The sequence below is a fragment of the Cervus elaphus genome, chromosome 19 (genome assembly GCF_910594005.1).
Source record: "Cervus elaphus chromosome 19, mCerEla1.1, whole genome shotgun sequence".
In the NCBI taxonomy this organism is placed as follows: domain Eukaryota; kingdom Metazoa; phylum Chordata; class Mammalia; order Artiodactyla; family Cervidae; genus Cervus; species Cervus elaphus.
The window spans coordinates 60,500,679-60,528,200 of record NC_057833.1 but is presented as its reverse complement, the minus strand read 5'-3'; the positions used below and the strand labels follow the sequence as shown (position 1 = coordinate 60,528,200).

The window sequence follows — 27,522 nt, the reverse complement described above, 5'->3', positions numbered from 1 at the left end:
AAGATGCTCCTGAGAGTCATTTACAGTAACAAAACTTTAGAAAGATATAATCGTCATGTATCAGTTATCTATTGATGCTTAGCAGTCAACATATTCGTGACTTAATTATTTTATTTATTTATTAAAATCAATCATTTTATTGCTTACAGTTCTGTGGGGTCAGGAGTTTTGGCAGGGCTCTGAATGGATGTCTTGTCTATCATCCACATAGTGTTGGCTGGGGGCTTTACTAGGTTTGGAGGACCCCAAAGGCCTCACAAGTCTGGCACTTCCACTGGCATGGCTAAAATGGCTGAGGGTGAGCTGGGATGGCTGGGTCTCCCTTTTTCCATGGTATTAGCAGGGCTTACAATATATATGGGTCCTTGTTTCTCCTCCATGTGGTTTCTCTATCCACATGGCATCTCATCCTCTAGGACCCATCTCCCTGTATAGACTCTCTCTAAAGGATAACCTGAACTTCTTTACATGGCAGCTGGATCCATGAGGAGCAAAAGTAGATGCTGTCAGGCCTCTTAGAGTCTGAACTCAGAAGTCCCCAGATGCCACTTCCATCACACTTTGTTGGTCAAAACAAGTCAGAAGGGCAGCATAAATTCAAGGAATGAGGAAACAGACACCAGCTTTTGTTAGAAAAAGCAGTAAAGGCATATTTCAAAGAGGTGTGGTCCCAGAGAGACCCAATTCAGTCACTGGGTTCATTTTCAACAACCGAATACATTTTAATAAACATTTCTATTGAGAAATTAAGGTACATCCATACAGTGAGAAATGGAGTAGGCAAAATTGCTATAACAAAAAGACTCACAAATATATAATGGTCCAAACACAATAGATGTTTATTCTCACTCATATTGTATTCAACACATGATTATTCAAAATTGTAGTCTCCCTCCATCTCTTGACTTTGAATTCCCCTCAGGCCTTATCATCTTCTGCATCTAGCTATAAGAAGAGATAACCTAAAGGAGACACACTCACCTTTTAAAAGCATTGGCCCAGGAATAGCACACATTACATTCATTCATATTCTTGTCAATTCAGTTCAGTTGCTCAGTCATGTCTGACTCTTAGGGACCCCACGGACTGCAGCACGCCAGGCTGTTCTTACTAACTCCTGGAGCTTGCTCAAACTCATGTCCATTGAGTCGGTGATGCCATCTAGCCATCTCATCCTCTGTTGTCCCCTTGGGTGGATGGCATCACCAACTACACCTAACTGCAAAGAAGCCTGGAAATGTAGCCTAGCTGCATGCCCAAGGAGAAGGAAATAGACTTTGATGAGCAGCTAGGAGAATCTGCCACAATCACTTTTTAAGGATAGGCAATGACCCAGGGAAATGTTCACATATTAAATGAGTGAAAGAAATGATAAAACTTTGTATACAACATGACTCCAAGTCAGGGAAGGAGCAAAGGGAAATGTATATCTGGAGTGAAAATGATGCCATGATATTAATAATTTTTATTTCTGGTTGGTGAAAGTACAAGTTTTCTATTCTTTTTATTTTCAGAATTATGTTCAGTGAACACAAATCTTTTCCATAACATGATAATATGTTTAAATGTTAAAGTATCTAAATTATAAAATCAAAGCACTCTTTTATCATTATGACTGACAATCAAGCTCTCTCAACTCCTAGAAGCTCATAGAAATGTAAGGGAAAAAATGCCCATTGACAGATAGCATTATATTTGCCACTCTGTTTTCTGAAGTATTTAGGGACCAGCATACAATTTCAACACAGATAATTCCTAATTTAGAAAAATCATTCCTAAGTCCATCCTTTGAAACTGAATGTATTTTCCCATAAAGTGAAGGTAAAGCATGATGATTAGGACGGAGAGCCAGCCCACCAAAGCCAGTTTCCTCCAACCAATCATGATGTCCCAGCCATTGGTTTTCTAGAGGACAATTCTGGATTCCAGGATTGTTACAGAAAAGTGCATTCCACAACCAAGTTCAAAATAGCAGGAACACACCTTCCCTCAGCTTGTGTTACCCTCGCCCCCCTCTGGCAGCCAGAGTCAGAGCTTGTACCCTTCCCTATCCCTAGAAACATTTTCTGCACCAGGTGGGAAGTGGAAACTGGGATCTGTCAGCAGTGGAGCCCCTGGCGTGATGGGAGCAAGAAAGTGGAGGGAAAGCGGGGCTCTGGGCGTCAGCAAGGGTACCCATATGACATGATCACATGAGACCCAGGATTCTGAGGGAGACATGCTGGTGGGATGTCAGATTAGGATGATGGGGGAAATGCTACAGACTTCTAGAGTGGGGAGGAGATGCTTTCACCATTCACTTTCCCTTTCTTAGATGAGTGATCTTGAATACTTTAGTTCTCCATCCCAGGTCATCTTCATCCCAGTTCCTTCATTGTCCTCATCTCTGGTAACCTTTACATCCACTTCACTTCAGTCACATGCTCTCAAGTCATATCCCAAATCTTGCTGCCATCCAGAATTATTCCATATCTGATGTCACAAATTCAGACATTTCTTTCTGATGATAATGTCTTATCTTTTCAACCTTCTCACTCAAGTCACTCCTTACAAGTCTGATCTTAAGCCTCACTGGATAACCAGTCCTTATTCTCTTACTCTCTTCTCATCAGTACTCTTCCACCTTCACCCTTCTTTATACATAGTTTAGATGCTCCCAGCCCATTGCACACCAGTGTTATCAATCCCTTCTCCCTATTACACTTCCATCACACTTGCCTGGCCAATGTCCAACCCTTTATTAGTTCTATTCTCTGAATTTTCTGTAATTATGGGGAAGAAACACTAAAGTCCTCAGATAAGAGCTCTCTCAACTTAATAATGTCAAACCTACAATTTTACTTGTCCCTCCAACCATCCTATCTTCCATCCCTCCAGTTACAATGGATAAGGTGATCCTCTTCTCACATAAGGTGAATCCCTTCATTGTCTGTCTCCATCTAGTAAAAGCTTTTTCAGAAGAAGGATCAAGTGTGCTTGTTAAGTGCTGCCTTCCAGGACTTGGCAGATGTAGGCATAAAAACAAGTGTACAGTATTTATCAAATGAATAGCTTTGATGAGTTAAGGAAAAGGTAGGGACAGAGGGAAGGAAATAAAACAGTTATTCCTCCTCTCTCATTTTACTGTTTTTGGTTAGAAGAGAGAATAGCATTCTGAGGAAGAGAGCAGAATTTTCTCATACATAAAGGACAGAGGTTGATCAAGAATTGACAGTATCTGAACTGTTAATAATTCTTACATTGTAAAAGTCACTTGAATGGCACGTATTAGCTTTGTATAATTAATTTTCCTGAGAAAAATTCTTCCTTTAGAATAAATTTCTGTCATCTAGAGTAATTTTATGTACAAATTCTATTCATCCTTTAATTCCTAGTTCAGAGGCCCCTTGTTTCTCCTCCCCTCAAAGCTGGAACTTACCTCTTCCATTTCTGAACTTCCATCTTACTTTCTCTCTACCTCCCTCTCTTATGATACTGACTTCAGTCTGCCTTGTTTTTCAGACGTTTGTCGTGAGTTCTCTAAGCAACTTCATGCAGGGATTGTATATCCTCCCTCCTGCTGGCACATGGATTCTCAGTAAATATTGTAGAATAAATACTGAATGAATTAAGTAATGAATAAAAAGCCTTTCAATAAGAACCAAGTACTAGCCTGACATTAAGAATTTCTCAACTCAAGAAACATGATAGCTCTAGAAGTCACTGGAACACATTTGAAAGGCCATGCATACATATTCATATTGTGTTAATGAGCCACACTATAGGCTCCAAAAATTTTCCTTGATTATAAAAGGCATCCTAGAGGAGGAGCCAAGATGGCAGAGGAGTAGGACGGGGAGACCACTTTCTCCCCTACAAATTCATCGAAAGAACAATTGAACGCTGAGCAAATTTCACAAAACAACTTCTGATCGCTAGCAGAGGACATCAGGCGCCCAGAAAAGCAACCCATTGTCTTCGAAAGGAGGTAGGACAAAATATAAAAGATAAAAAGAGAGACAAAAGAGCTAGGGACGGAGACCCATCCCGGGAAGGGAGTCTTAATAGAGGAAGTTTCCAAACACTAGGAAATCCTCGCACTGGCGGATCTGGGGGAAGTTTTCAAATCTTGGAGGGCAACCTAACTGGGAGGAAAAATTAAATAAGGCCCATAGATTACGTGCCTAAAAGCAACTCCCAGCAGAAAAGTACCCCAGACGCCCGCATCCGCCACCAGCAAGTGGGGGCGGAACGGAGAGGAGTGGGCGGCATTGCTTAGGGTAAGGACTGGGCCTGAGTGCTCTGAGAGCAATCGGAGGGAGCTTTTTATTTATTTATTTAAAAAAAAATTTTTTTTTTGACTCTTTGTAGTGTTTGTTAAACCAAGGTGTTGGGTGGGGCTGCTGGGGGAGGATAGAGCTCTCATTGTCCTGTGGGCGTCTCTAAGGGACCGGCCCCATGGATGCCCGCATGGCGATGTATGGCTGGCTTCTACCCAACGCCTCCTCTCCCAGCTCATCCCCAGGACGCAGTGTTACAAAAGTGAAAAAATGCAATGTCTTCCTCCTTTTACAAATGACATATTTCCAATCCCCTGCCAGCAGGGACCTGGATGTGGGGGGGAGGGGGGGGGTGGTGGTTAAGTGACAGTCCATTAAAAAGGCAACAACTTTTATAAAACTGATACTAAGGAAAGAGCCCAGGGCTGGGAAGCTGAGATGCCACCCTGGTGGGGAAGCATAAACATGGGTGGGGGCTACCCTGCCTCCTTGGCTGCATTCGCAATAGGATGAGCTGGGCTGTCAGGCACAAGGCCAGTAGGGGCTGACTGCAGGAGGCCCCTCGGAGCTGGTGGGGCTCCAGGACGGCATCAACTCCTGGGGAACCAACTAGATGAAGGACCTCAGGGGTCAAGGAGCGCATTTCCATTCTGGACGCTGGGGGATGCCTCCCGAGTGGGAAACTGGCAGGGCTGGGACTGGCACCCCTTAGGCTTCCAGGGCCTCTAGGGTGAACTGACTTAGCCTGAGCCACAGCTAGTTACCAGGCCCAGAGTGCCACCCTCGAGGCCCTGGCCTGCCCTCCTGGGGATGACAGGGAAAGGGTACAAATGGGAGGATGTGAGTCTTGGAAGCAAGGGGGAGCCCAGGAAGGGGAGAGGGAGGGCATGATTTAGAGAAGAGAGAAAAGTGCAACCGGGCCCTTTGAGCGGGCATGTGGGACACTGAGTTCACTCATGCTTCTGCCACTGTAAGACCTCTGAACACAGTTTTTTCTTCTTTGGGCCTCAGTTTCCCCATCTGTCACATGAGGAAGTGGGCTTGATGTTTTTCTCCCATCCTTTCTACAATTGAAGTCCTATCCAGAGTTCTACGGGAAGAAAAAAGAATGAGGTAGGCCTCACATGGCCAGAACAAAGAGAGATTTATGTCACAGAAGAAGTCTGAGTGGCTGGACCTCCCTCCCGCCTCCCTCCTGTCACAGGGTCAGGTTGGTCCAGGCCTCAGGGAAGGCACTTTGGGGACAAATGGGGAAGGATAGCAGGGGACTGCTGTCTGGTTTGGCATCGAAGACCCTTGGCTTATGGTCTGGGGAGCAACATAGACAAAGGGGCAAGACTTTGCTCCTGGGTGTGGGTCCCAGGTTCAAAGCCTCTCTTTCAATGATGCTGCCACACAGGAATGGAGAGTCCCTGTGGGCATTGGCACATTAAAATATAAATTACCCAGGACCTGAGGAAACCCAGGGCACAGTCTGTTACACGGCCCCAGGCCGCACCGTTCGTCACAAGGTATTGGAGCCCCTGGCGGCTAACTCCTGGGTGTCTATGCAGTGCAGGGCCACCTTGGGGGTGTAGCCAGGCTGCCGTGGGTAGGTGCCCTCCCGCACCAGGCACCGGCACTGCACGCCCTGGCCCACACTGATGCTCTACAGTGCGGGGAGGTGGACGAGCAGCCTCTCGGGCAGGGGCACCAGGCCCGTGCCCGACAGGTCCAGCTCCTGCAGGGAGCCCAGGCCCAAGAACACCTCAGGTCCCGCCCACTGGAGCCTGGGGTTGCTGGACAAGTCCAGGACCTGCAGGCCCTGCAGCTCGTAGAAGCCGTGGGGCGCCAGCTGGGGGAGACCCTGCAGGCTGCCCAGCGACAGGTGAGTGAGGCCCGCCAGCCCCTCAAAGGCGCCAGGGCCGATGGCTGCCAGCGGGTTCCCGTCCAGGCTCAGGTAGCTGCAGGGTCAGGCCCCGGAGGTCGGGCACGGCGCGGAGCCGGTTCCAGGCCAGGGTGAGGCTCTGAATGGTGGGCGCCGGCCAGCCAGTCCGCGAGGAATGGGGCAGCAGACGGTGGAGGAGGTTGTGGGAGAGGTCCACGTGCAGCGCCCTGCCCTGGCTGTGGGTGGCGAAGGCGGACACGGAGACCTCGCGGAGCCGGTTGTGGCTCAGGTTCACGTCGCTCAGGGGCGAGCTGGTGAAGCTCTTGGTGGGCAGGGTGGCCAGGCCGTTGTGGCTGAGGTCAAGCGACTCCAGGTAGTGGAGGCGGGAGAAGGCCGTGGGCGAGAGGCTGGTGAGCAGGTTGTGGCTGAGATCCAGGCCGGACAGCGTGGTGTAGCTCGGCCCTGCCAACACGGACTTGTTCACTGTCTCCAGCCGATTTGAGGACAGGTCCAGGTGGGCTGTGTCCAGGGGGATGGGCACGGGCACCATGTGGGGGCCCAGGCCGCTGCAGTCCACCCGTGTCACGCTGAAGCTGTCAAAGAGGCCGAACGTCTCCACCTCGCACTGGCACCCGGGGAAGCAGGGCCGGGTGGTCTGGGCCCTGCTTGCCGCCAGCAACAGCAGTAGCAGCAACAGGGGCCACGGCATGGTGGGGCTGGAAGCCTGCACTGCAGCCGCCTCAGCACGCTCACCCAGGCGCAGGAGCTTTTTTAAACTGTGGGATAGCAAGAGAGAAAATTAACCAGCCTGAACACACCGCCGGCTGTTCGCAAAACAAAGGGACTGAGAAACTCCAGAGAAGAGCTAGCCTGCAGCGGACCGGCCCATCCCCGCCAGAGGTAGGAGGCGGGGGGGGGGGGGGGGGGGGAAAGGGACAAACTCTGCCCCAGAGATGGCATCCACTCCCACACTGCAAACAGGCCTCCAGTTTCTATCCAAAGACGTCCTGAGATTCTGGATGGTCGACATCCGCTGCCGGGAGGGTCGCGGCTAGAGGCCAGCTCCTGAGAACAAACACAAGCCGCTGGCACCCCAACCAGCGCGCGCAGAAACTGAGGCTGGGGCCGTGGAGGGGAGAGGGTGCGCCGCACCCCGGGGAGAGTGCGCCTGTCAAGCTCCTGGCTGCCTGAGCCGCTCAAGCCGGGGAAGGCACAAAACGCAGGCACAACCGAGTCCTCGCTTTTGTGGAGCCTGCGCTTTTGTGGAGTACCCAAAAACTGGAACCGCACACAACGCAGGGCACACTCCCTATAGAGCAGCCGGGAGCCTGAGCAGTGTAGACGGGAAAGCACAGACACCCGTAAGCAGGGGCAAACCCAGTGTGGCTGGAACACGGTGAGTGCTCCCCAAACACAGCGATATCTGTCTGCAGTGCCCCGCCCTCCCCATAGCAGGACTGAAGTGAAGTAGCGAACCTAAATAAGAGATCACCTCCGCCTGCCTGTGTCAGGGCGGAAATTAGACATGGAAGAGACCGCAAACAGAAGCCAAATAAACAAAGGGAACCGCTTCAGAAAGGACCGGTGCAACAGATTAAAATCCCTGTAGGTAACACCGACTACACTGGAAGGGGCCTATAGATATCAAGAAGTGTAAGCTGGAATGAGGAGCTATATGAAACTGAACTGAACCCACACTGACCACAACAGCACCAGAGAAATTCCTAGATACATATATATATATATTTTAAATTAAAAAAATTTTTTTTCTTTCCTTTTCTTTTTTATTTTTTCTCTGTTATTTTCTTTTAAAATTCCCTATTACTCCCCCATTACTCCTTAAATTTCATTTTCATATATTTTTACGATTTTTTTTAATTAGGGAAAAAAAATTTTTTTTCTTGTTTTTTCTTTTTCTTGTTTTTCTCTCTTATTTCCTTTTAAAGTACTCTAATACTCCTCTATTATTCCTTAATTTTCATTTTCATTTCACTATAACCTTGCAAAAAAAAAGAGAGAAGCCCTATTTTTAAACCAAACTTCATATATATTTCTAAATTTTTTGTGTGTTTTTGTTTTTGTTTTTAAATATTGTATTTTAAAGAGTCTAACCTCTATGCTAGATTTTTAATCTTTGTTTTTCAGTATGTGATATAAATTTTAGACATTTAAGAATCCAATATTCAGTTCCCATTTCTATTCAGGAGTGTGTTGATTACCCTCTCCCACTTTTGACCCTCTGTTTTCTACCTCAGAACACCTCTATTTCCTCCTTTCCCCTTCTTTTCCCAATCCAATTCTGTGAATCTTTGTTGGTGTCTGGGCTACGGAGAACACTTTGGGAACAGAGTACTGTGTAGATCTGTCTCTCTCCTCTTGAGTTCCCCTTTTTCGCCTCCTGCTCATCTCTATCTCCCTCCTCCCTCTCCTCTTTTTCATGTAACTCTGTGAACCTCTCTGGGTGTCCCTCACGGTGGAGAATCTTTTCACCATTAACCTAGAAGTTTTATTATCAGTGCTGTATAGTTGGAGAAGTCTTGAGACTACTGGAAGAAAAAAGAAAAAATCAAAAGAAATGAGGACAACCTCAGGGACCTCTGGGACAATGTGAAAATCCCCAACATTCGAATCACAGGAATCCCAGAAGAAGAAGACAAAAAGAAAGACCATGAGAAAATACTCAAGGAGATAATAGCTGAAAACTTCCCTAAAATGGGGAAGGAAATAGCCACCCAAGTCCAAGAAACCCAGAGTCCCAAACAGGATAAACCCAAGGCGAAACACCCCAAGACACATATTAATCAAATTAACAAAGATCAAACACAAAGAACAAATATTAAAAGCAGCAAGGGAGAAACAACAAATAACACACAAAGGGATTCCCATTAGGATAACAGCTGATCTTTCAATAGAAACTCTTCAGGCCAGAAGGGAATGGCAGGACATACTTAAAGTAATGAAAGAGAATAACCTACAACCTAGATTACTGTACCCAGCAAGGATCTCATTCAGATATGAAGGAAAATTCAAAAGCTTTACAGACAAGCAAAAGCTGAGAGAATTCAGCACCACCAAACCAGCTCTTCAACAAATGCTAAAGGATCTTCTCTAGACAGGAAACACAGAAAGGCTGTATAAACGTGAACCCAAAACAACAAAGTAAATGGAAATGGGACCACACCTATCAATAATTACCTTAAATGTAAATGGGTTGAATGCCCCAACCAAAAGACAAAGACTGGCTGAATGGATACAAAAACAAGACCCCTATATATGCTGTCTACAAGAGACCCACCTCAAAACAAGAGACACATACAGACTAAAAGTGAAGGGCTGGAAAAAAATATTTCACACAAACGGAGACCAAAGGAAAGCAGGAGTCGCAATACTCATATCAGATAAAATAGACTTTCAAATAAAGGCTGTGAAAAGAGACAAAGAAGGACACTACATAATGATCAAAGGATCAATCCAAGAAGAAGATATAATAATTACAAATATATATGCACCCAACATAGGGGCACCGCAATATGTAATGCAAATGCTAACAAGTATGAAAGAGGAAATTAATAGTAACACATTAATAGTGGGAGACTTTAATACCCCACTCACACCTATGGATAGATCAACTAAACAGAAAATTAACAAGGAAACACAAACTTTAAATGACACAATGGACCAGCTAGACCTAATTGACATCTATAGGACGTTTCACCCCAAAACAATCAACTTCACCTTTTTCTCAAGTGCACATGGAACCTTCTCCAGAATAGATCACATCCTGGGCCATAAATCTGGTCTTGGAAAATTCAAAAAAATTGAAATCATTCCAGTCATCTTTTCTGACCACAGTGCATTAGGATTAGATCTCAATTACAGGAAAAAAACCATTAAAAATTCAAACATATGGAGGCTAAATAACACGCTTCTGAATAACCAACAAATCATAGAAGAAATCAAAAAAGATATCAAAATATGTATAGAAATGAATGAAAATGAAAACACAACAACCCAAAATCTATGGGACACTGTAAAAGCAGTGCTAAGGGGAAGGTTCATAGCATTACAGGCTTACCTCAAAAAACAAGAAAAAAGCCAAACAAATAACCCAACTCTACACCTAAAGCAACTAGAGAAGGAAGAAATGAAGAACCCCAGGGTTAGTAGAAGGAAAGACATCTTAAAAGTTAAGGCAGAAATAAATGCAAAAGAAACTAAAGAGACCATAGCAAAAATCAACAAAGCTAAAAGCTGTTTTTTTGAAAAAATAAACAAAATTGACAAACCATTAGCAACACTCATTAAGAAACAAAGGGAGAAGAACCAAATCAACAAAATTAGAAATGAAAATGGAGAGATCACAACAGACAACACTGAAATACAAAGGATCATAAGAGACTACTACCAGCAGCTCTATGCCAATAAAATGGAGAACTTGGAAGAAATGGACAGGTTCTTAGAAAAGTATAACTTTCTAAAATTGAACCAGGAAGAAACAGAAGATCTTAACAGAGCCATCACAAGCAAGGAAATTGAAACTGTAATCAGAAATCTTCCAGCAAACAAAAGCCCAGGACCAGATGGCTTCACAGCTGAATTCTACCAAAAATTTAGAGAAGAGCTACACCTATCTTACTCAAACTCTTCCGGAAAATTGCAGAAGAAGGTAAATTTCCAAACTCACTCTATGAGGCCACCATCACCCTAATTCCAAAACCAGACAAAGATGCCACAAAAAAAGAAAACTACAGGCCAATATCACTGATGAACATAGATGCAAAAATCCTTAACAAATTTCTAGCAAACAGAATCCAACAACATATTAAAAAAATCATACACCATGACCAAGTGGGCTTTATCCCAGGAATTCAAGGATTCTTTAATATCTGCAAATCAATCAATGTAATACACCACATTAACAAATTGAAAGATAAAAACCATATGAATATCTCAATAGATGCAGAGAAAGCCTTTGACAAAATTCAACACCCATTTATGATTAAAACTCTCCAGAAAGCAGGAATAGAAGGAACATACCTCAACATAATAAAAGCTATATATGACAAACCCACAGCAAACATTATGCTCAATGGTGAAAAATTGAAAGCATTTCCCCTGAAATCAGGAACAAGACAAGGGTGCCCACTCTCACCACTAGTATTCAACATAGTTTTGGAAGTTTTGGCCACAGCAATCAGAGCAGAAAAAGAAGTAAAAGGAATCCAGATAGGAAAAGAAGAAGTGAAACTCTCTCTGTTTGCAGATGACATGATCCTCTACATAGAAAACCATAAAGACTCTACCAGAAAATTACTAGAGCTAATCAATGAATATAGTGAAGTTGCAGGATATAAAATTAACACACAGAAATCCCTTGCATTCCTATACACTAACAAGGAGAAAACAGAAAGAGAAATTAAGGAAACAATACCATTCACCATTGCAACAAAAAGAATAAAATACTTAGGAGTACATCTACCTAAAGAAACAAAAGACCTATACATAGAAAACTATAAAACACTGATGAAAGAAATCAAAGAGGACACAAACAGATGGAGAAACATACCGTGTTCATGGATTGGAAGAATCAATATTGTCAAAATGGCTATTCTAACCAAAGCAATCTATAGATTCAATGCAATCCCTATCAAGCTACCAACGGTATTTTTCACAGAACTAGAACAAATAATTCCACAATTTGTATAGAAATACAAAAAACCTCGAATAGCCAAAGTAATCTTGAGAAAGAAGAATGGAACTGGAGGAATCAACCTGCCTGACTTCAGGCTCTACTACAAAGCCACAGTCATCAAGACAATATGGTACTGGCACAAAGACAGAAATATAGATCAATGGAACAGAATAGAAAGCCCAAAGATAAATCCATGAACCTATGGACACCTTATCTTTGACAAAGGAGGCAAGGATATACAATGGGAAAAAAGACAACCTCTTTAACAAGTGGTGCTGGGAAAACTGGTCAACCACTTGTAAAAGAAGGAAACTAGAACACTTTCTAACACCATACACAAAAATAAACTCAAAATGGATTAAAGATCTAAATGTAAGAACAGAAACTATAAAACTCCTAGAGGAGAACATAGGCAAAACACTCTCCGACATGAATCACAGCAGGATCCTCTATGACCCACCTCCCAGAATATTAGAAACAAAAGCAAAAATAAACAAATGGGACCTAATGAAACTTAAAAGCTTTTGCACAACAAAGGAAACTATAAGCAAGGTGAAAAGACAGCCCTCAGGTTGGGAGAAAATAATAGCAAATGAAGCAACAGACAAAGGATTCATCTCAAAAATATACAAGCAACTGCTGCAGCTCAACTCCAGAGAAATAAATGACCCAATCAAAAAATGGGCCAAAGAACTAAACAGACATTTCTCCAAAGAAGACATACAGATGGCCAAAAAAACACATGAAAAGATGCTCAACATCACTCATTATTAGAGAAATGCAAATCAAAACCACAATGAGGTACCATTACACGCCAGTCAGGATGGCTGCTATCCAAAAGTCTACAAGCAATAAATGCTGGAGAGGGTGTGGAGAAAAGGGAACCCTCTTACACTGTTGATGGGAATGCAAACCAGTACAGCCGCTATGGAGAACAGTGTGGAGATTCCTTAAAAAACTGGAAATAGAACTGCCATATGACCCAGCAATCCCACTTCTGGACATACACACTGAGGAAACCAGATCTGAAAGAGACACGTGCACCCCAATGTTCATCGCAGCACTGCTTATAATAACCAGGACATGGAAGCAACCTAGATGCCCATCAACAGACGAATGGATAAGGAAGCTGTGGTATATATACACCATTCAATATTACTCAGCCATTAAAAAGAATTCATTTGAATCAGTTCTAATGAGATGGATGAAACTGGAGCCCATTATACAGAGTGAAGTAAGCCAGAAAGATAAAGACCATTACAGCATACTAACACATATCTATGGAATTTAGAAAGATGGTAACGATAACCCTATATGCAAAACAGAAAAAGAGACACAGATGTACAGAACAGACTTTTGGACTCTGTGGGAGAAGGCGAGGGTGGGATGTTTTGAGAGAACAGCATCGAAACATGTATATTATCTATAGTGAAACAGATCACCAGCCCAGGTGGGATGCATGAGACAAGTGCTCGGGGCTGGTGCACTGGGAAGACCCAGAGGGATTGGGTAGAGAGGGAGGTGGGAGGGGGGATCGGGATGGGGAACACATGTAAATCCATGGCTGATTCATGTCAATGTATGACAAAAACCACTACAGTATTGTAAAGTAGTTAGCCTCCAACTGATAAAAATAAATGAAGAAAATAAATAAATAAAAGGCATCCTATCAGAGGTTTTAATTTAAAACGCACTCTTCTACCTGATTATAATTTTTTAAAATGTTGACATTTTTAGGTCTGTAAAAAGAAAGCCTATTTTCTTTTAAAAAGTACTTCATGCAAAAGTCTTAAGGAGATTACCTCTCACTTGCACTTAGAACTTTCAGAAGATATAAGGCTAACATGTTTCATTTGAATTCCTGAAGTGAGTTTTGGTTTGGATTTTTATCTGAATGTATAGGTATAAATCACAGTTTAAAGTCTGGAGGATAGAAGGATTATACTTTTCCTGGGTCAAATACTGATTTTCCCTTTTTGGAAATGTGTAAAAATAACCCCTTACAAGAATCTTATAATTATCATGTAAAGATACATAAAGTGATGGTTGATGAAAAGGAAGAGTTTAGAGAAAAAAAAAGGGAAATGAGTCCCCAACAAGCATAAATAAAAAGAGAGTGGAATTAAAGATCCCATTATTGAGAAATCAGACTCTTTTAGAGCAACCATTTAAACTCCATTCAGTATATATTTTTATTATAACATTTAGCTTCACAATAGAGTATTACTTAATAGCTTTAAGTGTAATTATTTCCCCATCGACATTTGCATAGACACCTTGACAGCTTTTGCTGAGAAATCAAATTTCTCAGTTGTGGCTTCTTCAATATCCATCTCTCCACCAGAGGGCAGCAAGAAGCTGTGACCAGATTACCCTCTAAGGGCTCCTAGCTTCATTAAGAAACCAAGCAGAACTTAATCTACATTCCAACTCGCCAGTGGAATCCCAGCTTCACAACTTCAGACAGAATGGAGACAAACTGACTTATTCCTGGCAGAGGAGATTCAAATAATCAAAGGAATGTCTTACAGCAAAGTAGATACACATGATTTCAAGGCTTTACCCCTAACTTGGAAGCAAGTCATGTGACCTGAAGGCCTAGTTTTGGCCAGGAGTGGCATAAACCAAGTTCATTTTCAAGGAGCCGAGTCACTTGACCCTGGGAATGGCAAGACTTTTTTAAAAGGGTGATAATCAGATATGTTTTTTCAACATTAAAGACTCAGTGCCAACGAACTTGTCTTGGAGAAAATGAAATTATTATTCCTACTCTTTGACAGCCTTGAGGCAAAATTTCCAAGTCAAAAGGAAGAGTTTAGAGAAAAAATGAGAAATGAGCTCCCAACAAACAGATATAAAAAGAGAGTGAAATTAGCCTTGAGGCAAAATTTCCAAGTCAAATTTATTAGGTGTGTAGGGATTTGGTTGCTTGTTTTGCTTTCTTCTTTCTTGCCAGTTACCTCCTGAGAGCTGGGCATGGATCAGTAAAATCCCTCTGCTGTGGCTGCCAGCAAGTCTGTGTCTGATTTGGCGCATTTCTGGAAAGGTACCAGAGCCTCTAGTGGAACATAACATCCTAGTACTAAGCCAAGGGACAGAGCCAAGCCACATTTCAGTGTCTGCCACTGAACCAAGCTGCAAGCAGGGGCCATCTTTTCTGCTCAAAAAATTGTTACTGGAATCTTTCAAGTGTTTGCTTTTGCAACTAAATTGGTCAAGAAAATGTTCTTTAAAATTAGGATTGACTTAGAAAGAAGATAGTCTCTCTATACCCAAAATTTCCAAGAGACACATCATCTGTGCACCCAGATACATTCACAAGAACACATATACACACTTGCCAAGAAACAAAATGTTCTCAGGAGAATCATGCTCTTAAAAGCTTTCTCTTTCCTATACCAGTATTTATTACTGTCTGTTCTCATAAAATCTACTTTGGGAGATTCTGGCATAGCAAGAATTTTGCCTCAGGAATATGTAAAAAAACATGATCAGGCAGTAAGCAGATATATTCAAATAGTGACAAGGTACTCAAGTGTGGTCTTCCCAGGTAGCGCTAGTGGTAAAGAACTCTCCTACCAATGCAGGAGACATAAGAGTCATGGGTGCAATCCCTGGGTCAGGAAGATCTCTTGGAGGAAGGCATGGCAACCCACTCCAGTATTCTTGCCTGGAAAATCTCATGGACAGAGGAGCCTGATAGGATACAGTCCATAGGGTTGCAAAAAGTCAGAAATGACTGAAGCGGCTAAGCACGCATGCACTCGAGTGGTAAAGCCAATAAATGGAGACACATCTAAATCAGGGCAACTCTAGGATTAAAAATTAAAGATACTAAAATCAACATTGATAATCTCTCCCCATGAGCATGTAGGCATCACAAGAACAGGAATGTTTAGTTCCTTGTTCTAAGAAGCAGCTCTTCAGTTCTTCATTCTGTTCTAAGTGCCTAAAATGCTTAATATTTGTCAAGTGAATACTTAAGAAAGTTACCACATCAGAAACCAATATCTTAAGAGAGTACATTTCAGATAATCTTTCTCCCCTTCTAGCATGAAAGCAAATCATGATTTCTTCAGTTGAACACTAGCTGACAAAATTGTCTTGTGTCAAGGGACCATGTTGTCTGCATCGTTAACAACAGTCATAACCAGAGAGGCAAGCTGCTCAACCCAGAGAAGTCTGTGTGAACAGAGACTGATTGAATAAATGAAGATTCCCATCTCACACTCTCTCTGGGGTAGTGTTGCCAGATTTAGCAAATAAAAATAGAGGATGTACAATTAAATTTGAATTTCAGATTAATACATTTATCATAGGGCAAAGACTTATCCTAAAAAAAAAAAAAGTTCACTGAGTGAAAAATCAAAATTAACTGGGTGTCCTGTATTTGATCTGGCAATCCTAATCTGCAGCATATACTCCCTAAGCAAAATAGTAGAAGAATTGTTTGACCTTAAAATTGGGACCTTCCTCTCAGGTAACACAGGTTGTATTAATAATATCTTTTTAACTTCAATGTATGAATGCCACTGTAGTATGGTGACAACAATGGGTTCCATTTAATTCCTTTAGGTGTGCCATCAAAAATTCCAGTATTTGGAAACATCCTTGGAACTCAAAGTTTTGAACACCACTAATATAGAGTCTTTGGTAATCTATGTTCTTTGATCTGAATGAAAGGTCTGCCCTATAACATTTTTCATCCCTGTACTTCAGGAAATAATTTTTGGGAAAATAACATTCAGTATCACAGTAATCCAAGTCTATGCCCCAACCAGTAATGCTGAAGAAGGTAAAGTTGAACAGTTCTAGGAAGACCTACAAGACCTTCTAGAACTATCACCCAAAAAAGATTTCCTTTTCATTATAGGGGACTGGAATGCAAAAGTAGGAAGTCAAGAAATACCTGAAGTAACAGGCAAATCTGGCCTTGGAGTACAGAATGAAGCAGGACAAAGGCTAATAAAGTTTTGCCAAGAGAATGCACTGGTCATAGCAAACACCCTCTTCCAACAACAAAAGAGAAGACTCTACACATGGACATCACCAGATGGTCAGTACTGATATCAGATTGATTATATTCTTTGTAGCCCAAGATGGAGAAGCTCTATACAGTCGGCAAAAACAAGACCAGGAGCTGACTGTGGCTCAGATTATGAACTCCTTATTGCCAAATTCAGATTTAAATTCAAGGAAGTAGGGAAAATCACTAGGCCATTCAGGGATGACCTAAATCAAATCACTTATGATTATACAGTGGAAGTGACAAATAGATTCAAGGGATTAGATCTGATGGAGTGCCTAAAGAACTATGGGTGGAGGTTCATGACATTGTACAGGAGGCAGGGATCAAGACCATCCCCAAGAAAAAGAAATGCAAAAAGGCAAAATGGTTGTCTGAGGAGGCCTTACAAATAGCTGTGAAAAGAAGAAAAGTGAAAGGCAAAGGAGAAAAGGAAAGATATACCATTTGAGTGCAGAGTTCCAAAGGATAGCAAGGAGAGATAAGAAAGCCTCCCTCAGTGATCAATGCCAAGAAATAAAGGAAAACAATAGAAAGGGAAAGACTAGAGATCTCTTCAAGAAAATTCAAGATATCAAGGGAACATTCCAGGCAAAGATGGGCATAATAAAGGACAGAAATGGTATGGACCTAATAGAAGCAGAAGATATTAAGAAGAGGTGGCAAGAATACAAAGAAGAATTATTAAAAAAAAAAATCTTCATGACCCAGATAACCACGATGGTGTGATCACTCACCTAGAGCCAGACATCCTGGAATGCGAAGTAAGGTGGGCCTTAGGAAGCATCACTATGAACAAAGCGAGTGGAGGTGATGGAATTCCAGTTGAGCTATTTCAAATCCTAAAAGGTGATGCTGTGAAAGTGCTGCACTCAATATGCCAGCAAATCTGGAAAACTCAGCAGTGGCCATAGGACTGGAAAAGGTCACTTTTCATTCCAATCCCAAAGAAAGGCAATACCAAAAAAATGTCCAAAGTACCGCACAATTGCACTCATTTCACACACTAGTAAAGTAATGCTCAAAATTCTCCAAGCCAGGCTTCAACAGTATGTGAACTGTGAACTTCCAGATGTTCAAGCTAGATGTAGAAAAGGCAGAGGAACCAGAGATCAAATTGCCAACATCCACTGGATCATCGAAAAAGCAAGAGAGTTTCAGAAAAGTATCTACTCCTGTTTTATTGACTATCCCAATGTCTTTGACTGTGTGGATCGCAACAAACTGTGGAAAATTCTAAAAGAGATGGGAATACCAGATCACCTGACCTGCCTCCTGAGAAATCTGTATGCAGGTCAGGAAGCAACAGTTAGAACTGAACATGGAACAACAGAATGTTTCCAAATTGGGAAAGGGGTATGTCAAGGCTGTATATTGTCACCCTGCTTATTTAACTTATATGCAGAGTACATCATGAGAAACGCTGGGCTGGATGAAGCACAAGCTGGAATCAAGATTGCCAGAACAAATATCAATAACCTCAGATATGCAGATGACACTACACTATGGTAGAAAGTGAAGAAGAATTAAGGAGCCTCTTGATGAAAGTGAAAGAGGAGAATGAAAAAGCTGGCTTAAAACTCAACATTCAAAAAACGAAGATCATGTCATCCTGTCCCATCACTTCATGACAAAGAGATGGGGAAACAGTGGAAACAGTGAGAAACTTTATTTTGGGGGGCTCCAAAATCACTGCAGATGGTGACTGCAGTCGTGAAATTAAGACATTTACTCCTTGGAAGAAACGCTATGACCAACCTAAATAGCATATTAAAAAGCAGAGACATTACTTTGCCAACAAAGGTCTGTCTAGTCAAAGCTATGGATTTTCCAGTAGTCTTGTATGGATGTGATAGTTGGACTATAAAAAAGTTGAGTGCCAAAGAATTGTTGCTTTTGAACTGTGGTGTTGGAGAAGACTCTTGAGAATCTCTTGGACTGCAAGGAGATCCAACCAGTCCATCCTAAAAGAAATCAGTCTTGAATATTCATTGGAAGGACTGATGCTGAAGCTGAAACTCCAATACTTTGGCTACCTGATGCATAGAACTGACTCCTTTGAAAAGACCCTGATGCTGGGAAAGATTGAAGGTGGGAGTAGAAGGGGACAACAGAGAATGAAACAGTTGGATGGAATCATTGACTCAATGGACATGAGTTTGAGTGAATTCGGGGAGTGGTGATGGACAGGGAGGCCTGGCATGCTGCAGTCCAGGGGGTCATAGAGTCAGACACAATTGAACAACTGAACCTTTGTTTAGAAGGTTGAAACTAGGCTTAGGAGGTTCTGTGTTTCCTGAGTGACTTCCAGTTCAATCATCTACCTCCTGATCCTGAAGTGGTAATAAAACCCAGTTCTGAGTGGGAGAGGAATTCATAATGCAAGAGCTTGGGAGGAAAGGTACTGAATTAAGTAATGATTATACGAACTCAGTTTTTCCAACTTGAGTATGGCTTAGAAGATTTCTGTTCACAAACATCATATATTAGTCCTGGACCAGAGCCAGTCTTTTGGGAAAACTTGTACCTAACTGTAAGCTAAACAAGTGATCAGTTCCTGGTTACAGTCTCAGAGGCACCTAGTCCACCTTTACCCAGAGTTCAGCCCTTGTGCTTCATGGGTCAGTTCAGCCAGAAATCTCAGGGGATAACCTTGGGATGGACGTAGGGATGGAAGGTGAAGGAGTGGCTAGGGGCAGAGGAATTTAGCTGGTAATCATCAAAGGGATACATAGGGATGAACTCTTTTCCATAAGAAAATCTTTGTTGAGATGACCTCAAAGTTTAGTTACAGAATTTTATAAAGAAAATGTTCCTTTGTCACTTATAAGCATTATTGCTTCTTATTGAACTGTACTATAAATGAGTACAATTGAGTAAAAGAAGACCAACCAAATGAATAAAAATAAAGCTCTTACCTTCCTAGAAATCTCTGTTATATTTTATGGTGTTTAAGACCTTTCACAAATTAACGCCGATCTATTTTTCCAAGCTCATTTCCTACTACTTCTTTCTAGGACTGTCATACTCTATACTCCAGAGTTTCTGAGCCTCAGCACTATCAGCATTTTGAATGGGATAATTCTTTGTTGTAAGGAACTGTCCTGTGCAGTTCTTATTGTATTGTAGGGTATTTAGCAACATGTCTGGCTTCTACCCACTAGAAGTCCCCAATTCCCACCCTGCTGTTACCCTCCCGACAGCCAGAAAATCTGGAGACATTGCCAGAGGTCCCCTGGGGGGCAAAATCATCTCCATCAATCATCCTACCTGGGGCTAACTTCCCCCACTCCCACTGAGAACCTGCCTTCCTATGAACACATTTTCACATACCCTCCCCACCACACACACACAACACACATACACCCACACACACACCTTTCTTCCTGTTACCTTTACCTGAAACATTCTACTTTCCCCCTTTCCACTGACAAACTCTACTCATTTCTGAAAGCTGTAAGCAAATGCCTCCTCTCTGATAATTTTCCTTACAAATTCATGCCAGCGTGATTTCCCTTCCCTTCCCTGGCTGTCAGAGGCACTGCACACAATTTTACTACTAGTACTAACGATGTCTACCACATGGAGTTGCAATCATCCCCTCCCCTCAAGAGAGAGAGTTTCTTAAGAGCAAGGTCCATATGTCTACACTACCCAGCACAGCATGTGCGTGTGTCCCACCAAATACACACAGCACTCAAACAAGCTGAAGTCCTAAGCCTGATGAACTATGGACGGAGGTTCATGACATTGTACAGGGGACAGGGATCAAGACCATCCCCAAGAAAAAGAAATGCAAAAAAGCAAAATGGCTGTCTGAGGAGGCCTTACAAATAGCTGTTAAAAGAAGAGAAGTGAAAAGCAAAGGAGAAAAGGGAAGATATTCCCATTTGAATGCAGAGTTCCAAAGAATAGCAAGGAGAGAAAAGAAAGCCTTCCTCAGTGATCAATGCAAAGAAGTAGAGGAAAACAACAGAATGAGAAAGACTAGAGATCTCTTCAAGAAAATTAGAGATACCAAGAGAACATTTCATGCAAAGATGGGCTCAATAAAGGACAGAAATGGTATGGACCTAACAGAAGCAGAAGATATTAAGAAGAGGTGGCAAGAATACACAGAACTGTACAAAAAAGATCTTCACGACCCAGATAATCACAATGGTGTGATCACTCACCTAGAGCCAGACATCCTGGAATGCGAAGTAAGGTGGGCCTTAGAAAGCATCACTATGAACAAAACGAGTGGAGGTGATGGAATTCCAGTTGAGCTATTTCAAATCCTGAAAGATGATGCTGTGAAAGTGCTGCACTCAATATGTCAGCAAATTTGGAAAACTCAGCAGTGGTCACAGGACTGGAAAAGGTCAGTTTTCATTCCAATCCCAAAGAAAGGCAATGCCAAAGAATACTCAAACTACCACACAATTGCACTCATCTCACATGCTAGTAAAGTAATGCTCAAAATTCTCCAAGCCAGGCTTCAGCAATATGTGAACCATGAACTTCCAGGTGTTCAAGCTGGTTTTAGATAAGGCAGAGGGAACAGAGATCAAATTGCCAACATCCGCTGGATCATCAAAAAAGCAAGAGAGTTCCAGAAAAATATCTATTTCTGCTTTATTGACTATGCCAAAGCCTTTGACTGTGTGGATCACAATAAACTGTGGAAAATTCTGAAAGAGATGGGTATACCAGACTACCTGACCTGCCTCTTGAGAAACCTATATGCAGGTCAGAAAGCAACAGTTGGAACTGGACATGGAACAACAGACTGGTTCCAAATAGGAAACGGAGTACATCATGGCTGTATATTGTCACCCTGCTTATTTAACTTATATTCAGAGTACTTCATGAGAAATGCTGGGATGGAAGAAGCACAAGCTGGAATCAAGATTGCCAGGAGAAATATCAATAACCTCAGATATGCAGATGACACCACCCTTATGGAAGAAAGTAAAGAAGAACTAAAAAGCCTCTTGATGAAAGTGAACGAGGAGAGTGGAAAAGTTGGCTTAAAGCTCAATATTCGGAAAACTAAGATCATGGCATCCGGTCCCATCACTTCATGGCAAATAGATGGGGAAACAGTGGAAACCATGTCAGACTTTATTTTTTTGGGCTCCAAAATCACTGCGATAGCCATTACATTAAAAGATGCTTACTCCTTGGAAGGAAAGTTATGACCAACCTAGACAGCATACTAAAAAGCAGAGACATTACTTTGTCAACAAAGGTCCATCTAGTCAAGGCTATGGTTTTTCCAGTGGTCATGTACAGATGTGAGTGTTGGACTGTGAAGAAAGCTGAGTGCCAAAGAATTGATGCTTTTGAACTGTGGTGTTGGAGAAGACTCTTGAGAGTCCCTTGGACTGCAAGGAGATCCAACCAGTCCATCCTAAAGGAAATCAGTCCTGGGTGTTCATTGGAAGGACTGATGCTGAAGCTGAAAGTCCAATACTTTGGCCACCTCATGCGAGGAGTTGACTCATTGGAAAATACCCTGATGCTGGAAGGGATTGGGGGCAGGAGGAGAAGAGGACGACAGAGGATGAGATGGCTGGATGGCAATACCAACTCGACGGACATGAGTTTGAGTAAACTCCGGGAGTTGGTGATGGACAGGGAGGCTTGGCGTGCTGCAGTTCATGGGGCCGCAAAGAGTCAGGCACAACTGAGCAACTGAACTGGACTGAACTGAACACCATTTACTCTATATTTCCTAAAGGAATACATGGATTTTCATGCTTATCAAGTAGATTAAATTAGACTGGACTTCACTAGACTTCTGTTCTTCAGCAAATCTGGATTACTCGCCATTTTCCAAACATTCATGGTAATTTCTCATCTTTACACCATGGTTGAAAATGTTTTCTTCACCTGGAAGCTTCTACTCTCATTTCTCCCTATTAAAATCTTCCACAAATGCCACTTCCACCTACAACACTAGATACATACTTACTCACATGCATATACTATGACCTCCTCCTTCTGAAAGCATCATTGCTTTTTTCTCTTCCTTTCTAGTTCTTCTCATTCTCTGTCTTATTCCCCATGGTCTTCTCTTAAAGTTGCATTCTGCTTCTTGAAGGTAAAGACTCTATCTTCCTCTTTCTGCAGCTGTTCATCAAGGGACTTGTACATACCAGTCACTAACCAAGAATTTGTTGAATTGAATAGAAAAATAAGACGTTATTTTAAAATGCTTGGCTCATATCCTGAGACAAATATAAGTGTTTAAAGAAAGGAAGGGGATTGCAACCCATCATGGGGAAGCTTTAAAAAGATGAATTCACCTGGGTCAGGAAAGAATGAAGGTGTATTACCAGGCAACCACAGTAATACAAGGGTAAGGCAAATCCATTGCTTTGATAATAATGTTAGGTAGTTAGAATAGGAAACATGAGTCCAAAATGGCAGTGACTAAAAGACAAGGAAGAGACAAGCCCGTGAAAATAGAACAAAGGAAGGTCCAAGGATTGGAGTGAGGACCTCAGGTAGAACAAACAGCCCTCCTGGCTAGCCCAATTTACATAGGGCAGGCCCAGGGGGAAGGAAAAAATCATATAAAAAAAGGAGCCAAAAGGCTCTCTCCCCCCGCCCCACCCCCACCCCCACATGCTCTCTTCTCTTTGCATCTTTGGGTCAGCATGCCCTCACTCCTCGAGGATGGATTCTCCTGCTATTTTCTAAAAATTTTCAAATCAGCTGTAACACGGTCTGTTTGAGACCTGAGAGCTGTGATGCGCCAAGGGCTTTAATGTCCGTCACTCCAAATCTTTGTTGTGACAAGACAGAACTGAGGAGCATACACTCGCCTGACAATAACAAAGATGATAGGAGTGATTTCAGAAATGATGGTGTACAGGATTTGGTAACTAACTGGAAATGAGACAAGGGAGAGAGACAAATGGGAATAAATAATATTCAGATCCTGGTTTTGGGTGCTGGGATGATGCAGCATCACTCACCAAAATATAAAGATTCAGAGAAAGGACAATGAGTGCAGCAGTTGAGTGTCAGTGAGCCACCCCAGTAGAAATATAGCAGAGACAGTTGGAAAGATTCGCTTGAGGCTTAGAGAAGCAGGGGAACCTTTGGGAGTCAGTCTTATAGCTGAGGCCAAGGGGCAATATGGATAACTGAGGGAAGGGGTCTGTGACAAGAGAAGAGGGGGTGTTGGGGGGAAAGGGAAAGGAAGAAGGTGGGGAGCACAATGTTGTGGAATAAATAACATTAGGGTTTCAGTGCTGCGTGAGTAGTTGAGAATGAGGACTGGAGATAGGCCAGTGGATTCATTGATCTGGTGGTCTGCTGCCTCTTGAGAAATGAGACTTGGTGGGGTAGAGGGGCTGAAAGCCAGACTGGTAGGAGGTGAGGAGTGAAAGAACAGTGAGAATGTAATCACTGAGATAAAAGAAACCAATTTCCTCAACAAGTGTATCAGTAAGAGGAAGGCAGTTTACCATGATACCTTGAGGGCATAGCAAGGTTCATAAAGGTTGTGTTTGTTTTTGGGTTGTATGAGACTGGAATCTGTTTGTTGACAAAGGGAAGGAGCTTGAGAGTATGAGATTTTGAAGTTATGAGAGCGAAAACGTAATAAACAAAATCTTGGAGGAGGTGAGATGCTATTAGAGTCTTGGAGGAGGGGCTGGCTTTGGGAGGAGAAAATACCTCTTCCTCTGAGGGAAAGTGGGAAGGAGTGAGGAATTACATGACTCAGGCAAAGAGGAGGGTGGAGGGGCTTCACCTCCATACTTTCTTATCCATTAGAGCAGGGGGTGAGACCATGCACCCAGGAATACCCAGTTTGTGAAGCTGGACTTACCTGAGGACAATCCTGAGGCACCTGTGTCAGGGAGATGACTAGAGACAAGGGAAGGGGTGACAAAGCAGCAGTGAGCTCTGAGGATTCCTTTCATATGGTTGTATCTTTTCCTGAAAAACTCCTTACCTTTCAAACCCAGCTCAAATGTTTTCTTCTGTGGCTCACCCAGGTGGAAACTGAACTCATGGGAGTCATACTCCCCCCACCCCCAGACCTGCAACCTTTATGAAACTATTTACCTTGTTGTATTTCAAGTATCTTTCATTTGTCTGCCCCATCAGTTCTTAAGCTTCTCAGAGGTCATTATTCATTTCTGTATACCTAGTGCCTGGCAACATGGCCAGCACACACAATAAGTGCTCAAAAAATAATGAGTGAGTGAATGAACGATGGGATGGATATGTGAATGAATGATATTTCCTTCCCTGGCGGAGGCTGACTTGGGCTTCCAGTATATTAACTAGTGCAGAGAGAGACCTCAGGAGAGAGATTAAAGGAAAACTGCATGTGTGGATATGTGTGAAGTAAAAGCAAATGAAAACAAGAATAGCCATGAAACAAATGTGGAACTCAAATGTTTTTCTCAAAAGCCATATGCAGTCCTGAATAGTAGGGGAAACGAGTGGGAGGATGGAGAACTGAGTGAAAAAAGTAACAGGCCCAGGATGTAATTTACAGTTGGGAATGGAATGACTTCTTAAATCGTAGAGTGTGTGGTCCAGAGAGCACAGCACTGCAGATGCAGTTACTGTTAAAAAAACAAAACAAAACAAAACAAAACAAAACACTCGTGACTCTTTTTTGCAAAAAGAAAGTCTGTTTTGAATCTGACAGTCTCTCTAGCAGTATATAACCTTGTCTTAGAAAGCAACAGCTCCATGAAACCCTCCTTCAGATGGAATCCAGTTTCATGTGAATAACAGTACCTTGCAACACTGGTGATGCTGTTTACGAATCCCAACACATGCTTACAACCTTCCTTCTGGGTGGGTGTGATTTGCCTGTTTTAACCACAAGGAAATTGAGGCAAGGAGCAACTAGATGAGGAACCCAAGATCACACACTGGTGCATAGAGCCAAGATTAAAGACCAAGTCTTTCTTTTTGTTTTTTACTGAAGGATAGTTGATTTATAGCGTTGTGTTAGTTTCTGGTAAAGACCAAGTCTTTCCAACTTCAAAGCCCATATTCTTCCCACTACATTAAGCAGATGCTCCATCAGAAAAGGGTAATGTGGGGTTATCCATAGAATCAAGGCCAACTTCCTGAGCACACCATCTGGTCAGGCACTCAGGGGCCGGTGCTTAGAAGGATCCTATGCTTGTCTTCATGTTCTGCTCTTGCTGTCTTGAAATTCTTGCCTTGCAAGAAGTCTTGCATTTTCATTTTGCACTGAGCCCTGCAAATTATGTAGACAGTCCTGTGTAAAATCGTAGAATGCTTGAGCTGGAAGGGCTTTGAGAGGTCACCCATTCCCCTCACCACTCATTTTAGAGGTGAAGAAACTGAAGCACAGAGAGGCAAACTGGCCAGCTTTCAGTCACACAGCTCATTGGTGGCAGAGGAGCAGCAGAACCCAGGTGTCCCGTGTTCTTCCTCTTTGACCACACAAACCTTTGAGAGCCTTTAAAGTTAAAGAAGGGAGGTTTCCCTCTTCCCTACAGGAGCTTATCTTCAGCCAAAATATCATTTGTGGCTGAGTTGGGTCAACTCATTTCACTCCTGGGCAAATGGCCCTGGGTTTTTCATAAAACCAAACACACACAAACCTGGACGTGATTCTGACAAAACCACAGTGTCTACACTGTGGTTAAAGAAACCTTTAGCTGAGTCTCTTACCCCACACCCCTCTCACTGGCTGCAATCTCCTTTCTTATGAGCCGAGGGGGCTGGCTTAGCCAGGGTCAAGCTGGGACATGGCCAGGGCAATTAGGGGGAGGCTACATTCAAGGACAACGCCCAAACTGCTACCAAAACTGACCCTAAGAAGAGGAAGTATTCTGACATGGCCAGTCTCCATCCAGCACCCAGGGTGTAGATATGCTGTTTCTCTTAAACTGGTAGCACATTAAGCCCCAATAGCAGGACCCAGCAGAGCCACCCTTGGGCCAAGACAGAAGTGACCAAACATGTGTAAAGGTTTATGTTCATCTCCTCTATGCCCATGTATTTGGAAGTTGCACTAAGGAAGACAGTTCTGATTTTCAGCCCAGAAAACATGTATTTGCTTCAGACATACCAGGGCATGTGGCTCTGCTCAGGGCAGAGCTGGTGCTGAGAAGCATTTGAAACGTTTTGAAGGTCATGTGCATTCCCCCAGCATGAAGAAGTAGAAGTGCGGCTCATGCAGGTCACCAAGGAAACTTGATTATGTTATAAAAGAGCTTCCATGTCTTGGCTATTGTAAATAGTGAATGCTGGGGCACATGTATCTTTTTGAATGAGACTTCTTGCTTTTTGGGGGGTATATACCCAGGGGTAGACTTCCTGAGTCATATGGTAGTACTATTTCTGTTTCCTTAAGGAAACGCCATACTGTTTTTCATAGCAGTTTCACCAATTTACATTTCCAATAACAGTGTCTGCAGGGTCCCTTTTTTCCACACCCTCTCCAGCATTTATTGTTTGTAGACTTTTTGATGATAGCCATTTTGACTAGTGTGAGGTGATACCTCATTGTAGTTTTGATGCGCCTTTCTCTAATACTAATTTATTAGTGGTGTTGTCTTTTCATGTGCCTGCTAGCCATTTGCTTTCCTGGAAAAATGTCTGTTTAGGTCCTTTGCCCAGTTTTTGTATTGGGTTGTTTGTTCTTTGATTTTGAGTTGTATACACTGCTTGTATATTTTGG

At 42.6% G+C, this 27,522-nt stretch overlaps 1 pseudogene; it reads right to left on the bottom strand.

Moving 5' to 3' along the window:
- Positions 1-5,414: 5,414 nt before the first annotated feature.
- LOC122676039 overlaps positions 5,415-27,522 on the bottom strand; it is a 70,277-nt pseudogene continuing 48,169 nt past the window's right edge.